Raw genomic sequence first — 18,037 nt, 5'->3', positions numbered from 1 at the left:
TTCTCTCAAGACCTAGGAGCCAGTTGTTTGAAATGTAATGGTCAGGAGGGACAGCTCCCCCATCTTCCAGTCTCTGTGCAGAGCAGGGCAGGAACCCAATTTCAGGAAGTGCCAGTCGGCAAACACAGGTGGCCTGATCACATTGACCAACATCCCCCGACATCCTTCAGACTTCTCAACTAGCTCACCCAGCACTTAAAGATGCTCCCACTTTTTGTTTCAACGCAGTGAGGCTTAATTTCACTGACAGGATATATAGCCATAGTTTTAAATCAGGGGCATTTTCTTGGGTGACACCAAGAACTCCCCATTTACTCTTACCCTTCTGAACTTTCCCTCTGTTTCACATGATGATCTTGTTACATATCATGCAATTAACTTAATGACATGTTTTATTGTTCATCAATTGTCTGCCTCCTGCTGGAATGCAAGCTTTGCAAGTGTAGGGACACCTTTCTTTTCCCCCACTGATATATAGGGATGATTTTTTCTTCCCCCACACTGATACCTCCCAAATACAGAAGAGCACCTGACACAAAGCAAGCAGTTAATATTTGTGGTATTAAAGAATTCTGAATTTGAAATGCAGAATCTGAAATGTTTTCTAGTTTCACTGAAGTTAGCTTTACCTTTTATTTTCCCGTGATATTCTTGTTTTCAACTGATTTTAGAGAAATGAGTGGATTGGAAGTGTCTTTAAAGCCACATTATTAACACAAAGACTGCTATTGTATTTTAAAACTAATTGACTTTTCTATTAAAATGTATTTAAAGAACATGCATCTAATTTATTCATTTTTATTCATTCATTAAACCATGTTTCTGACTTACTCTATGTGACAGTACTCACTTCTAAATGAGCCTGTGTTGCTCATTGTCATTTTAAACTTTACATAAAATGTGTATAGAAGGTCAAGTCTTATTTATTTCTCCTCTCCTCTGTTTAATCAAAGAGGTAAATATTCAAAACAATCAACAGAGTTTTTTTTTCACATTTGTCTGGGGTGATGAGTGTCTGTCCCTGCTTTATAACCCCGCGAACACACCATCGGACAGGTTGAGAGACCAACGCCCAGGTTGAGAGCGCCCCACGAGTCCCCGCACGCAGCTGAGGCTGCAGCTGGGCGTGCGCACTGCAGACGGGGTGGCGCCCAGGAAGGCTGCTTGGCTCCCAGCGCAGGCACGGCTCTGCCCTGGCTCTGTGGGAGAAGCCTTTGCTCCTCTTGGTGACGCAGACACGGAATATCCCTGTCTGTGTAACATGGAAGTCCACTATCAATTGGAGAAATATTTTTCCATCATTAAATTTTATTTGGATCTACTTTACTGATGTAATTATGGAGACTCTTATATGCTTGATTTCTGGGATTCATGTCTTTCCAGAGGGAAAACATGAGGTACCATGATCTATTTGACGTATTTCTCCCAAATCACAACTGTAAGAATGGCACATGCCTACTTATGGAGCCGTTGCCTCCAAGCATCACCTCTAAAAACCTGTATTTACATGCTTATATCTTTCTCTATCTATCTGCTCCTTTACAAAAAAGTTCTTGCTTCTCAGTCTTATTGTCCATAGTTTCTGAAGATCCAATTGTAAATAAGTTTATTTTGTCCCAGCTGCAGCCAGCTTTTCAAAATCCCCCACACATCACATTCTCTCTTCTCCACACTTTTGAAAACCAAGGGTCTCCGTCTGCTGAAAACTGTGGCTCCTTAAAGACGCGGAGATCCAGGCTCCCTGGAGCCTCCGGGTCTGGGTGCCATATAGGTGAGCCTCACCGAAGGTGGCTGCTTCTGGAGCACACACAGTTTTAAAGAAAAAAAATTATTAATAACTTTAAGAAAGGAAATGGAAATTATAAATACATACAAATTTGATGGGTTACTTCCTGTGAATAAAATAATATCCAAGTAAATTCCATTTTATTCCAGGTAGCAGAGCCCTATAGCTAAAGATCAAGAACAGACATAGAGTTTTAAAAGGTTGACTGTGATCTAGTTGCAGTGACAGAGAATGAATGCTGCAGAGAACTGGAAGGCTCAGTAAGAGAATATTCCTAGACTGGGGAGGTTTCAAGAAAGCAGTGCTTTGCCCTGGGTTGGATGCTATCTGGAAATGGTGGTGATTCCATGATGGAGTAATTTAAGTTTTATCTAGAAAATGATAGGAGTGACCGTAGGTACTTATGTAAAGGCAACTACAGGCAGATAGATGGACCTTTGGTGAAGAAGCAGTGACCATTTATATTGACCGGGATAGGTGGATGTTTGATTATGTTTGTGGGTTACTTTATATGAGTTCAGATATGATTATGGAGAATCTTGTTTTTGTTTCAATTCATCAAGATCAAAAGTGGACTCTCCTCTGTTGTTTGTATTCTGAGAAGGTTTAGTTTTCATAGAACACAAAGATTACCTAGCTGTGAGTGGCAGGTTAGCTCCTGGCAATGATGGGCCAGTTCCTGGCTGTCAGCACTTCATTTCTGTGTGCCTTTTCCCCTTTTTCTGCCCCCAAGATAGGTGAGGTCAGGAGCAAGCCATTAACCTATGATATAGAGATGTTCACAGTTGTTAACTTTTTGCTGATCAGGAGATTATTCAGGAAACGTAGCCTGTAGTTGTATTAGTTTTGCCTCTCCTGTTTCTTGTGTTGTGAGTTGATACATGCTCGGACTTGACAATGGATGTGTAGTAGCATTTAATACTCTGGGCAGGATATATCAGCCACCTTCAGCCCAGGCGATTATTAAAAAAACAAAGCCCCCAAAACCCAGTGTCCATTTCATGCTGTCAGATCTTGGTTGCTCTGTCTCTCTGGGTGTGCTTGATCTCCCCAATAATGGAATGGCAATTAGTCCCACATGGCCCCACAACCTAACCCATAACCTCAGTTCTTGGATGGATCCAACAAAAATCACTGATTTTGAGTTTGCCCAATATTTTCTCATGCCATATTCCAGAATCTATACATCTTGGAGGTGAAATCAAAAGTTCATTTGACAATAGATTTTTAACCTTAGGCATCTATAGGTTCTCCAAGTATGCAAGGCAGTCCTGGAACAATTGGAAGAACACAATCTTTGATTTAACTTAACTCTGATTTTGTAACAAGACAATTACCAATAAGTGGTAGCACTTTTACATATATATAAAGTACACTATAACTTGTCCCAATAGCTCATGTATAAAGTATAGTGATTTGGGTTCATTTTTTAACACTTTTTTCCATTTATGTTACTCATTCACATCCTTCTTCATTATATATCTTTTCTCATTTTCTATAGTTATATCCCTGTTTTGTTTTTATTTGGTTGTTTCTGTTTTGAATATTTTTTCACTTTCTATTAAATGTATTTGAATCTTAATGAAACTTTAAAAACTATAAACATTAAACACTTATTTTACATGTTGTGGCTCTGAAGATAGGATTAAAATAAATAATATGAGGTTAATTTGAGATTAATGTGGTTATGTAATAATGATAATTTCATATCTTATTTTTCACAATGTTTAAGCTACATTTAATCTAAAATTTTTTATTAATCATAATTAAACAATGGAAGAATAAATTATTCCTTAGCTTTTTGTCTTTTTTAATCAAAGAAAGTTAATAAAACAAACAAATGTGTCATTTCAAAGGCTGTGTTTTACCATAAGAAATTAAAATACAATCAACACTTTTTAAAATGTCTTGGCTAGAATTATCACTTTCCATTATTCTATAAATATCCTGTAGTTGGACATGCTATGCCTTGCTGTCACTTTAAATATTTATATTTAATCAGCAGTGGAGGAGACTGCTTTACTACGTGGTGACTGAAACATAGAACATGTGATTTAATTTTGTCAAAAAGTCTCCCAAACATCGTGTGACGTGAAGAGGATTTCTCAGGCCCCACCACTTTCCAGAAGTTTGAGTTGCGTCACTTTGCTTTCACAAGAGCTAAATTAATCTCTGTTTTCACTAACCGAAAGAAATACAAAAAGTGTTTTTGCTTTTATGGAAAAAAAAAATGAAAAGGCATGAGTGCCACTGCTGGTCCTCGGTGAAAGGGAAGTGGTGCGCTGCGATCACTGGGAAGGCGAGGCGAGCCTGACGTTGTCTTGCAGGAGTGAACGCTTCAGAAGCTAACTCCTAGAAAACTGCCTCAGTCATCTCATTAAGTGGAGAACATCCAATGTTCTCAGCTCCTTCTCAGCTGCGTGACCTTAAGGCCTGGTTGCAGCAGGATCCTGAAACCGCCACCTCCCCACGTAACCGCGACCCACTCCCAGACAGTGTGTGCGATGCCGTGCAGATGTGGGAACTTCTTCCCCTGCTTGGGCATTTCTTCACAACTTTTGAAATGACTGTTTCCTCAATACTTAGATTTAAGATGTCAAAATTATACTTCCATTACGAAAACGTGCTTCCTAGTTCAAATAAAATAGCAATTCTAACTCATAGGAATCATCTACCTGAAGTTACACACAATGCTATCCAACTTATTTTGAAAGTGCATTAACTTCCTGATGAAGGGTGATGTCTTTTTTGTATGTTATTTGTATTAATTTTATTATTCATGTGTATCTTTAAATACTTTTTTTCTCAACTTACTATATTTTTAACACTCCAAGTAGCAGGATTAATGTTTCTTTTCCTCACTAGGGCCCTAAAGGTCTCCCTGTGGAAACATGCTAAATAGAATGCATTTTTAAAGGTTTCAGAAATTAAACTCCATATGAAAAACTTGATTATTACACTTCCTTCCTGCTTGCTTTTTCTTATTATATGAAATATCAGCACATACTGTAGAAAGTATGAAGAATGTATTCTGAGTTATATCTTTTAAACACTACCTTATGGATTCCTCAGCATCATGGGCTGTGTATGCTTGGCAGTGGGAAGTATTTTAGCAAAGTAAAAGCATAATTTCCTGCTTGCTCCTCAATATGAGCCAAATGAGCGAACAGCTGGGAGCTCCTAGCCTTGGACACATCCACTCACAAGAGATCAAACTGCTGGCACAGTCACAGCGCAGTCTTTGTAGATCCTTGACTTTTGCTGGGTGGCATAGATTCAAAGAAAAATAAACTTTAAGTTCCAAAAATAAAATGGAATGTTTTTCACAATTTCCAAAATATGTTAATTTATATCTCTCTCTCTAAATCCTAAGTCTACAATAAATAGACAAATTAAAATAACTAAAAATGCATGCATTTGCAACATATTCTCAGCCTTGGTATTTGATTATACTTTATGTTTTATTAAGGCTTACATTCATTTAGGAGGCTGAGAATAAAATACAAACCCTAAGACACTTTATAGTCTTAAGTAGATATATTATTATAAAATCATCCACTAGGCACTCATTTTCTGCCTGCTGTATATATCAACACAGATTATTGAAGTCTCCCATGTAGGTTATAATAATACCAATAGTCCCCAAACTACACCAGAAAACACAGCAGGAGGGAATGTTTCTTACTTCATTTTACAAGGCCAGTGTTGCCCAGATTTCAAAGCTAGACAAAAATATCACAAAACAGACTTCAAGATCCACATCCCCTGTGATTACAGTATAAAAATCCTCAACAGAATGCTAGCTGATCATATCCTGCAAAATATTTAAAAAAGATTAGACACAATGATATGTAGGATTTATCACAGGAAGGAAAACTTACTTTAACATCCAAAAAAATCAATTATGTAATATACCATGCACTAGAATAAAAGAGAAAAAAAATTGTCTTAATAGAAACAGAAAATTAATGGATAAAATTCAAAACCTGTTTATGACTTAAAAGCTCTGTTTATGACATTAAAGATAAAAGAGAAATATCTCCACTAGGTAATGGAAGACAGAAAGACACAAAGACACAAAGACAGAAAGACAGAGAAAGGGAGGAAGGAAGGAAGGAAGGAAGGAAGGAAGGCAGGCACTCTACTCCACCCAGCACTTCTCTTCAACATCCCACTGGAGGTTTCAGCCAATGGCATTAAGTGAGAAAAATAAAAACAAAAGAAAAAGAAAACCTGGATAGATTGGTAATGAAGTCAACTCTCTTTGCTCACAGACAACATTATCTTATAGGTAGAAGATAAGGGAAATACAGGGTGGGGAAATGTACATTTACAGTTGTGACTACGTGAAACACAGAGTCTGTCCTTGCATTATTATTTATTAATTATTGCATTATTTTCCACATGAACAACTGGAAACCTCCCTTTTCCCTACCCTGCATATTGCACACGCATGCAGACACACACACACACACAACTGTGGGTTCCATCAGTCCCAAGTCAACAGAGCAAATGTTAATTTTTAATGGAACCAAGAAATTCCACTTACAATAACAGTAAAAACAAAAAATTTATAAATAAAGTTAACTATAGCCGTACAATTATTCTGCAAAACAGTATTTAAAGAAACTAAGGCAAGAGCTAATGTAAATAAACTGAGAAACTTTTATGAGCAAGGTTGGGAAAACATGATATTTAAAGATGGCACCAATTCTCAAATTAATCTATTCAATGTGATACTTATTCATATTGCTGCTGACATATTTTACAGAAATTGGGAAGCTTGTTATAAAATAATGTGGAAATTCAAATGTCCCAATAACCAAAATAATCTGAAAAATAAGAGTGAATCCACTGCCTGGTTTCAAAATATAGTAGGCATTTACAGTAATCAAGACAGAGTGGTTATGACATAAGGAAAGACATATAGGTATATAAAGCAGAAGGGAGGGTTTTGATATAAATTATTCCATGTGGGATCAATTGATTTTCAAGTTGCCAAAAAATATCCAAAGGATAGTGTTTTAAACAAATCACTAAGACAATTGGCTATCCAATGCGAAAGGGTGAATTTGAACACCTACCTCACAATGTACAAGAAGGGTATCTCAGAATATATCATATACTAAATGTAAGTGCTAAAATTACAATAGTCTCAGAAATTCTATGTTCTAAATTATGATTACATCTTCTTTAATTTGGTTTAGGCAAATATCTCTAAAGAAAGTGGAAAGGCAAACTATAGACTAACAGAAAATATTTGCAACCATATACCCTATCAATTACTTATATTTAGAATGCTATGTATAAATAAATCTTACCACTCAAAAATACAAACAGTCCAAACAAGTATTGGCACAAAAATCTGAATAATCATTTTATTAAAAATGACATGCAAATGACCAGACACTTGGAAAGACGTTCATAATCAGTAATCTTTGGGGAAATGCAAATTCAAATCTAATGAGATAACACTTCACACCTATTACAATGTTTATAATTTAAAAGTCAGACAAATCATTAGGGAAATGCAAATGAGAACACAGGAGATGCCACTGTACATCTATTGGAAAGAGCAAGCCCAGAGCACTGACAACACCAAATGCTGGGAGGATGTACCCAGCAGCAACTCCAGTTCATTGCTGGTGGGAATGCAAAATGATACGATCTCTTTGGAAAACAGTTTGATGACTTCTTGCCATACACTCAGCAATCCTACTCCTTTGCATTTACCTGAAGGAATTGAAAACTTATGTACCCACAGAAACCTGCACTAGCAGGCAGATAATAGCTTTATTCATAATGGTCAAAACTTGGAAGCAACCAAGATGTCTCTAGGAAAGATGTCAGTAGGAAAAGATAGACGAACGTGGCACATCCAGACAATGGGATTGTATTTGTTTAAAAGGCTCTCTTTTCCCCACTGAATATTCCTGGCCTCTTTGTTGAACACGAATTGATCATACATAAAATAATTTATTTCAGTGATAAATAAAAGCTATCAAACCCTGAAAAGACATAGAGGAACATTAAATGCATATCATTAAGTGAAGGAAGCCTGTCTGAAAAGGCTAAATAGTGTCAAATCCCCACACCCTGGAATGCAAAACTGTGAAGAGCTGAAGGACCAGTGGGTGCCAGGACCTGGGGCTGTGGGAGTGGGAAGGGATGAATGGGCAGGCACAAGGCATATTTCAGTGAAAACACTCTGTTACGATACTATAATGATGGATGCATATAGCTAGACATTTGTCCAAAGCTATAGAATGAATGACATCAAGACTGAACTTGAATCTAAGGTAAACTATAAACTCAGAGGGAGAGTGATGTGTCAACGTAAGTTCACCAGTTGTACCAAACGTACCACTCCGTTGTGAGGTGTTGGTATTGGGAGTGGGGGACGGGAGGGCCTCTGTCTGTGTAGAGGCAAGGGTACATGGGGCATCTCTGCACCTTCTCAGTTTTGCTGGGAACCTAAAGCTGATCTAAACCATAGAATCTATTTTTAAAAGGTAATGCCACAGGTGGGCACAGGTAACCAGGTTCTTGGTGATCACAGACAAAGAATTGAACCAAACACACAGAGAGTTTATGGCAGATTTATTAAGGAATTGTACACTCCACAGAACATGGGAGCAGGCCAACTCTGAGCAGAGGCTGACCTCAGGGCCTGGAAAGATTCTATTCTTATGGGGTGCATCTTTCCTGGCTAGTTTCGGTGGGCTTTTTTTGAGCATGTATAAATAGTTGTGTTACTTTGAAGCTACTGCACATGTGATCTCCTATGATTTCCCTTGATTGGACACTGGAGAAGGGGGTCACACAGTGTTAATTTATTATAATGTTATTATAATGAAGCAGGGGTCATGTAGCATCTTCTTCCCAGGTGCATTCATGAGCCACCATGACTCAGCACTTTTCCAGACACTGGGAACCACTGGTCTTAGAACAGGGTCTCTGTCCTGTATCAATGTCCTTTGTCTTAGCCCTGGGGCACCTCTGGAGTTTCCTCCTTCCTGACTATCTCCTGCCTCTACCTCCCCCTCTGAGAGACATGGTTCTCAAAAATCTCTTTGGGGTTGTTGAAGGGTGAAGAACATTATTCTGTAACTTCTTCCAGCTCAGACTGGGCAGTTGTCCTGCCTATGGAGAACCACGAAACTCGCCCTATTCTATCTAGAGGTTGAAAAGGAACTCATGAGGCCACCACAGACGCTGTGTGTTGGTCGGCTTCAACATCACTCTCAGGCATTGGTTAGAAACCCTGGAGTATCATCAACTGGATGTGGAACTGCTTAAGTCTAGAAGATACAAATTTAACAAGTAAATTAGACAAGCAAGGCCCTAAAAGTAATAAGAACAGCAATGTTATTAAGGAACATAGGAGGGGTGATAGCCATGTTAAGGTAGGAAGCCAGGAGGTCAGGGTATCCCTTGACCCTACTGGTTGTAATTATGTAGCCACTCTTCCTATTCATAAATTTTCCTCATGTTAGTTCTAACCATCCACCAGTTATTTACATAGGTGCAGCAGCTTTTATTGATAACAGTGCATACCCCACCTTGTTCTGCTAGAAGATAGTCAAGGGTGAAGCAGTTATCCATGACCACACTTGCCAGTGAGGCTACTCATCTTGATAGTCCAGCTAGAGTATCGGTGGTATCTTTGGAGACTTCTATAATCTTAGCGATTTCCCTTAGAGTGGCCTCATGGTAGGCAAAGCCTCCCCAGGGGGCTGCAGTGTCTACAGTGGCAGCAGCTCCAGCCATTACTAGACCAAAAGCCTGTTTTTCCCTGCTGAGTGATGGACTTCCAGTACCCTGTGTTATGTTTATAATGGTAAGGTTTTGAGGGCCAAGGTCCCTAAGGTACAGTCACCTCCATGTTTAGAGTTGCTGAGACGTGAATAATTATAAACAGTGTAAGAACCTATATAAACAATAGGTTCTTGAAGGTCTGAATGATCTGTTACCAGTTATTGGGAGTCCCGCACAGCCAGACGAGGCCCAGGGCGCTGCAATGACTGTGATGATGGTGGAGCTGTGTTTGTTAAGGAGGGCGTATGGCAAGGGGGAAAGGCAATCCCTAAGGGGGACTAAATTATTTCCCCAATCCTCCCCTCCTGCAGGAGGTGGTAGGAATTTTGCTAATAGCCCTTGAAGGGATTGGTCTAGCAAGTCAGTCCTGCTGGAGTGAGTAAGATTAGTAATGTCTGAGCAGGAATGGGTCAAATGTGGGGATGATTCTGTAGGCATTAAGGAGGCTGGATTTAAGGTACTGCAGGTCTTTACAGTTACTTCAGGATTGTCCAGAAGGGCCTGATATTTGGTCAGTCTATTTTCTGTTAGCTGGAGGTACCCTTTCATTTCTAATCCCCCTTGCACCTGATGTGGAATTAAGACCTCTAACTTCTGCCTGAGAGTTGGTTTAGCAGCTTCCTCAGTTAGCATGGCTGTGGCTGCAACTGCTCTTAGACACGGAGGCCACCCAGTTGCTACAGTGTCCAGTTTTTTAGAGAAATATGAAACTGCTTGAGGTTCATTCCCTAGTAATTGGACTAAGACCCCTAAAGCTATTCGTTGCTTCTCTGCTATGTATAGAGAGAAAGGCTGTTTAAGTTGGGGATTCCTAAGGCTGGGGCCTCCACTAGGGCTTGCTTGATTTTATTAAAAAGCTGATCATATTCCTTTTCCCACATAATGGGTTCGGTGTCTGGCCCCTTAGTATCTTCCTACCAAGGTTTGGCAATTAGCCCAAAGTTGGGGATCCAAATCCTACAGAATCCTGCCATTCCTAAAAAGGAGGAAAGCTGCTGTTTACTAGCAGGTGGAGTTAACTCAGTAATGGCTTTAATTCTCTCCTATGATAATTGCCTAGACCAAAGTATCAAAATATACTCTAAATAATTTACTTTTTGTTTGGTAATCTGAGCTTTTCTTCTTTGATACCCACTATCCTCTTTCAGCTAGGAGATTCAGAGTCTGGATGGTGTTTGATCAGAAGCCTCCTTGGTGGGGCTGTAGATTAGTGTGCCATCTGCGCATTGTAAAACAGCTCCTCCGTGTAACTGTAGCTCTCTAAGATCCTTTTCTAGTATGCTAGCAAAGAGGTGGGGACTGTCCCTGAACCTGTGTGGTAATACAGTCCAAGTATATTGCTGATATATCATCGTCTTGGGATCAGTCCACTGGAAAGCAAATAAATACTGGGAATCAAGATGCAGTGGGATGCAGAAGAAGGTGTCTTTCCAATATAACACTGAATACCACTGAGCACCATCAGGTACCTGCGAGAGCAAGGCGTAAGGGTTAGCTACTATTGGATATAAAGGGACTACTGCTTCATTGACTAACCTTAGATCCTGGAGTATCATATACTCTCCTGAGTTCTTTTTTGAAATATTTTATTTTATTTCATTTTTTAAGGATTTTATTTATTTATTTTTAGAGAGAAAGGGAGGCAAAGAGGGAGGGAAACTTCAGTGTATAGTTGCCTCTTGTATGCCCCCTATTGGGGTCCTGGCTCACAATCCAGGCATGTGCCCTGACTGGGAATCAAACTGGTGACCCTTCCCATGGGTTTTATCACTGGTAAGATGGGAGTGTTGCAAGGAGATTGACAAGGAACTATGAGCCCATGCTCTATAAATTTAGTTATGACAGCCTATAACCCCTCCGAAGCCTCTCCTTTAATAAGAAACTGCTTCTGGTGAGGATAATCTGACCTGGGTTTTAACTGGATTTTAACTGGTAATGCAGTCTTTGCTCTCCCAGGAATCCCTGACTCCCAAACCAGTGGGTTTATTGAATCCAGAACCAACCTTGGGATTTCCTCCTTGTTTTAAAAGATTTTATTTATTTATTTTTAAAGAGGGAAGGGGGAGAGAGAGAGAGAGAGAGAGAGATCAATATGCGGTTGCTGGGGGTCATGGCCTGCAACCCAGGCATGTACCCTGACTGGGAATCGAACCTGCAACACTTTGGTTCGCAGCCTGCGCTCAATCTACTGAGCTATGCCAGCCAGGGCTTTTTTTTTTTTTAAGATTTTATTTATTTGTTTTTAAAGAGGGAAGAGGGGGCAGAGAGAGAGAGAGAGAGAGAGAGAGAGAGGATTTCCTCCTGGTTTTAACTACTACTGATTATCATGACCTTGCTTAACTCAAGTGGTTCTTCAGGCAACAAGATGGTCCCCATACAGGCTAAAAAGGTCCCAGCCTACAGAGGAATAGGGCACTGAGGAACGATCAAAAAGGAGTGTTTGAATATTTGACTGTTACATTGACAAGTGATAGGGAATGTATAGAAATAGGCCTTAAGGTTTCCTTCGACCCCCATTATCTTAGCTGATTTGGAGGAAAGCTAAGGAAGGAAACAGGTCCACAGTAAGAATTAGTAAGAATTTACAGAGTAAATGGCCCCAGTATCTACAACAAAGTTGATTTTCTTACCTGCCACATGCAGAGTTACCTGGGGCTCCTCGACAGGGATGGGATATGAGTATTCCCTGGGGCCAACCGGTTCTCTGTGCACCCTCAGTCCTCGAGAGTAGCCATGGCTTTGGGTGAGGACCCCTTTCCACTCTGGGAATGGGGGAAGTGGGCCTTCTGGTGCCAGGGATCAGAACTGAAGTTCTTGTACAGAGGACAGGGTACCAGAGGTGGCTGTGTGCAGTTCTTTGCCTAGTGCCTGAGGTTCTTGCACTTATAACAGGTCTGATCCTCTTGCTCCTGATTCTTTTGAGGCCTCCCTGAGCTCCCCTGATGGGGCTGGTTTCTGCCAATAGCACTACAAAAGGCTAGTGCAAGGATCCCAGCTTGCTTCTCCCTTTCCTCCTTTCCCTGTTTTCTTTCCTCTGAGCCCCTACTGTGTTTTTTGTTTAAGATTTTATTTATCATTTTTAGAGAGGGGGGAAGAGAAGGAGAAAGAGGAGGAGAGAATTATCAATGTGTGGTTGCTCCTTGTGCTCCCCATACTGGGACCTGGACTGCAACCCAGGCATGTGCCCTGACTGGGGATTGAACTGGCGACCCTCTGGTTCTCAGCCCATGGTCAGTCCACTGAGCTATACCAGCCAGGGCCAAGTCTCTATTCTTAAAGACCAAAAAGGCCATATCCATGAGCTGATCTAGAGGGTTCTGTGGGCCCATTTGTAATTTCTGAAGCTTTCTGTGAATATCGGGGCAGACTGACTTATACAATGCTGTCCTATCAAAATTTGACCCTCCAAGGATGATGGATCCAAGTCCGTGTATTTTCAGAAGGCTTCTACTAAGCTGTTTCTGAAGAGAGCTGGGTTCTTCCTTGCCCAGGGTGGTTTCCCTAATCTTTTCATAATTTGTAGGTTTCTTGATGCAGTTTCTCATTCCTGCCAGTAGGCAATCTATCTTTGCATCCCTACTTTGGATTCCTGCCTGAGTATCGTGTCCCTATTCAGGTTCCTGGTCTGGGACGGCTTGGGCTGCAGACTGGTTGGTGCTGGAGTTCTGGGTATGCAGCTGGTCTGTATGTTCACAGGCCTCCTCCCAGATTCACTGTTTCTCATCTGGGGAACAGCAGGTGGTCAGAATTATGTACAAATCCCTCCATGACATACTAAAGGCTAAAGTAAGAGTCTGGAAATTACTAGTGAAACGCGAAGGGTCCTCTTAAAAACTCCCTAGCCTGTCTTTACATTGTTGTAAATCAGTTATGGAGAAGAGCACTTGTACCCTTATAGAGCCTTTGGTGCTTGCTACCTCCCTCAAGGGTAGGAGTGCAGGAGTGGTAGGGAGATAAGAAGTGCCACTTCTAGTATGTCCCGCGGGGCTGAGTTTTTCCTCCGCTGGTGGCTTTAGGTTGTCCGTAGCATAAGGTGGTGGAGAGATTGGTCCCTCTAAGGCAGGGGCCGAACTCGGGAGCTCCTGAACTCGGGAGTCCCCTTTATCTCCCTTGATAGACACGTGGGGAACTGAGGAAGGTGTCTTGTAATTGATCAGCACTTGGGCCCCTAGGTTCTCTCAGGGTGGGGCTGGAGCAAAAGGGGGGATCTTGGCACAGAGCCATAAACGCCTGCACGTAAGGAACTTCAGACCATCTGCCTTCCTTCCGGCAGAATAGCTCTAACTGTAGGATAGTATTATAATCCCTGCCCCCATTTTCAGGCCATATCTCTCCGTCCCCTAATTTATATTGGGGCCAAACAGTGTTACAAAAGAAAACTAATCTCTTCCTTTCTATATTTTTTAGGGTCAAATTTATCCCAGTTGCTAAGGTGAAACCCAATGGTGATTTGGAAGGGAGGGAAGGTGTGGTTCCCATGCTGTTTGAAGTGATCCTATAGAGAAAGAAAAAAACACAAAGACACTCCCTTGAATCGAGAGGTGTCCCTCTTTCCTTGCCTCCAGAGCTTTCCTAGTGGATGCCACTGGGCATCTCCCGGGACCCCTCCCGGGACCCCACTGACCTACCGGACGTCTCTGGCAAACGAAATGCTAGTGAGTGTCGGCCAACAGAAATCTAAAAGACTTAAGAGGATCACCAAAGTCTAGTTTTGTTTCTTTTTCTATGTTTAATTCAGAAGTTTTGTGTTCCTGGGACGCCATTTGCATAATTCATGGTCCTACTGAGTGTCCAGGCTGCAAGGAACTGTTGGGAAGGAACCGGTCCAGCATTCTTGAGAAACTGCCGACAATTCCGACAACCCCAGACCCACTGCTCTACCCAGGTAGCCTGAGTACGTTTCCATTCCTGTATTCTCCATCTACAGAGACCCCCGTGTTCCTGTAAGCCTTCAGGCCTGAGGCAAAGGAAGTGTCTTACTAGCAAAATAGTCTCTGGCCCAGTAAACCACCAAGAGGGGCACCAAGATGATCTTATTATAAAATGACTCTTTTCCAGATCACAAAGACCCTCAGGTATTCTATCTAATTTTTCAGAGCTTTAAGAAATTGTACCTGAGTCTGAAATTTCCCCAGAAGGGACCTCGAGAATTGTCTAAAGACCCCCCTTCACACTGGAGGTGGCTCTCATAGAGGGATGATTAACCAAGAGAGGAAATTAAAATACCCCTATAGGGGCAAGTAAACCACCTTAGAATTCCAAATTCAACTAATTGGGTAAGAGTAGCTCCACGTGGTCATTCTGGTAACAAATGACCAGCAGGTGCCTGTTAAATGGCTCTGGGCAATGTTGCTGCTTACAGTGACAGTATACGCATGCCGAAGATGGGAGTGACTCATTCCTGCAACTATCCTTAGCGATGGGACTATTACTGACTTCAGAATAGATGTTGTGGGTACAAAGACAGCAGGGACACTTCCCACACAAAAAGTAAGTGGGGTACAGGTGCAGGTATAAAAGTCAGTCGGGAAGGACAAGCATAAAAGACTATCTGTGGGCCTGTTGAGGAGACTGCAAAAGGAAGTCATAGCGCAGGTGAGATGGTGACTAATGTCCCATATGGAAAGTCAGACTATGCTTATGATGGAGCGGCCTCAGGGTGGGGCAGTGTCTTGTGGTTTTTGTAGTGTGCCTGACAGGTGTGTAGACATTTTCTTGCACTTTGTATGGGTTAAGGCTACCATATTGCACATACAGGTTATCCTATCACCTGCATCTTCCAGCGGCGGGCGCCTTTGTGGCTTTTAACTGCCTGACCCATGCCCACAATTTAGCTGCTGACCTTCCATCCGGGAACATCAAACTCACCAAAATGGAATAGATGGCAATGGGAGGGGGCATCCCTGGGGGCCAGGGCAGCAAAGGGGGCTGACCACACCAGAGTCTTCTCCTAGCTGTTTAACCAAGAACTGTTACAGGTGGGCACAGGTAACCAGGTTCTTGGTGATCACAGACAAAGAATTGAACCGAACACACAGAGAGTTTATGGCAGATTTATTAAGGGATAGTACACTCCACAGAACATGGGAACAGGCCAACTCTGGACAGAGGCTGACCTCAGGGCCTGGAAGGATTCTATTCTTATGGGGTGGCTCTTTCCTGGCTAGTTTTGGTGGGCTTTTTTTGAGCATGTATAAATAGTTGTATTACTTTAAAGCTACTGCGCATGTGATCTCCCATGATTGTCCTTGATTGGGCACTGGAGAAGGGGGTCACACAATGTTAATTTATTAAAATGTTATTATAATGAAGCAAGGGTCATGTACATCTTCTTCCCAGGTGCATTCATGAGTCACCATGACTCAGCACTTTTCTAGAAAATGGGAAAAACTGGTCTTAGAACAGGGTCTCTGTTCTGTATCGATGTCCTTTATCTTAGGTCTGAGGCACCTCTGGAGTTTCCTCCTTCCTGACTATCTCCTGCCACAGTAACACAAAAGCAAATATAGGCAAGTATGTGGAGAAATTAGAGTAGTCACATGTTGTTGATGGGTATATAAAATGGTATAGTCTCCTTAGAAAACAGTTTGACAGTTTCTTAAAATATTCAACATAGTTTACTATATCAGGAAGCAATTCTGCTTCTAGGAATATATTCAGAATAAATGAAAATATCTATACACCCGAAGACTTGTATGTGAATATTCATTGGATTGTTTGTTATCACCCAAAGATCAAAATCAAAAAAGCACCGAATAGGATTGCATAGCTGGACATTTTTTCTAAAAGTAATCATAAGTTTTATAAAGGTATTTAGTGAGAAATAAGGTGAGATGGATCTCAAGGTCCCTTCACATAAAAGTTCTACAGCTGAATTGTCTATTAATTCTTTGGACAACAAGGTGAGAACCCTCAGGAAAAACCATGCAGGGAAGAACAACAGCTGCACTTCACTGCGATATCAGTAGACGCAGTGCCGCGGCCAGCGAGGCAGTGGGTTCGAGACGCGCAGTGACGGACTGAAAAGAGAGAGCGACCAGTTGCTCTGGTGGCAAAAGGCAAGTTTATTGAAAACTCCTGTCATTATATAGTGAAATGTTCTAAAAAATAGAATGCTTGCTACACGAAGAGAGTCTTTGTTCAAGAAAGTTTACACACCCCTCCAGGTCACGTACAGAACATCCCGAGACATGACGAACATTCTGGTTTAGATTAACTCCAAGGACACGACGCATCGCCTCAAGGCTCCGGCACCTCCCTGTCCTTCTCTTGGGCACAATCCGATAGCAAACAAGGCCGGGGTGATGTCAGGTCACCTCCCCCGAGGCCAAGGAACAGGCCCAAGCATCATTCTCACAATGCAGGACCCTAACTCTTGACCCCTTCCTGGGGGCTTGGTTCCCCACAACGCAGTGCTGAGGAATTTTCCCACATATCTTCATAACAAAACCACTATTGTGCAGACCAGGAGTATATATTAGAATATTGAAATGCTATGTATTTCTTTTGGCTAGGGACTTATTCTGGATTTATCAAAATGTCAGACTGCAAAATAGATCTTCTTTGCAGTCCTTCATACTTTATGCCTATCACCCATAATGGAGGCTCTTTGGAGAAGAGGAAGTTACTAGAATTCATCAGGACTCATTCACTGGAAAGAACTTACGGTAACCTGTGCTTACCGTAGCTTGGCCAGTGCCCAGAGAGTGTACACAGTGTGGGCCTTGCAGGCTTTCAGATCGCTGCAAGCCCCAGGGTCTTCATAAATCACCGGTTAGGAAGCACTCATTCCACACTACTCTTTAGTAGCGAGTATGATGAAAGCTTACATTTTAATTTTACTTGAAAGAGTGAAGTTCTCCAACTTTTGAACACCTAGTTTATTTAGCTAACCCCCAGCTTAGCTTTAAGCATTGCTAAAACAGTTGAACAATATCTATGTTTACCTTAACCGGTCAGTGGAAAGAAATATTCCTATATTCTAAAGGGATTGAGGAATGAAAAATAAATGTGCATGCAGGGAATAATTCAAAATTATAACTGTGTAACTTATTAGTATGTAATTGGACTAATTGAGTAAGCAGACCCAATCCAAAATTGAAGTTAAATATGTAATATTCTTAAGTGAGGAAAGCAATTAAAGAAGTTATTAAGTAATGGTTGAAATATCTTATTAAAGAAATTAAATTACTTTTCGACAAACGGCAACACAACGAAGAGGAAAAGCTGAAAAACAGAGCAAGAAAAATATTCCAGCTTGTAGGCATCAAACACCGCCATAGCTGTGCGTGATGACAGTTCCACGTGTCACCTTGACGGGGAGAATGGGTGCCCCGATATTTGGCTACCCATTATTTCTGGGAGTGTCTGTTAGGGTGTTTCTTGATTAGATTAACCCTCAAATGAGTAATTTGGATTAACATTTGAATAATT

Source organism: Phyllostomus hastatus, unplaced genomic scaffold (assembly GCF_019186645.2).
Source record: "Phyllostomus hastatus isolate PE091 unplaced genomic scaffold, TTU_PhHast_1.1 phas_contig_159, whole genome shotgun sequence".
Lineage (NCBI taxonomy): Eukaryota > Metazoa > Chordata > Mammalia > Chiroptera > Phyllostomidae > Phyllostomus > Phyllostomus hastatus.
Note: the sequence above shows the minus strand (reverse complement) of the source record.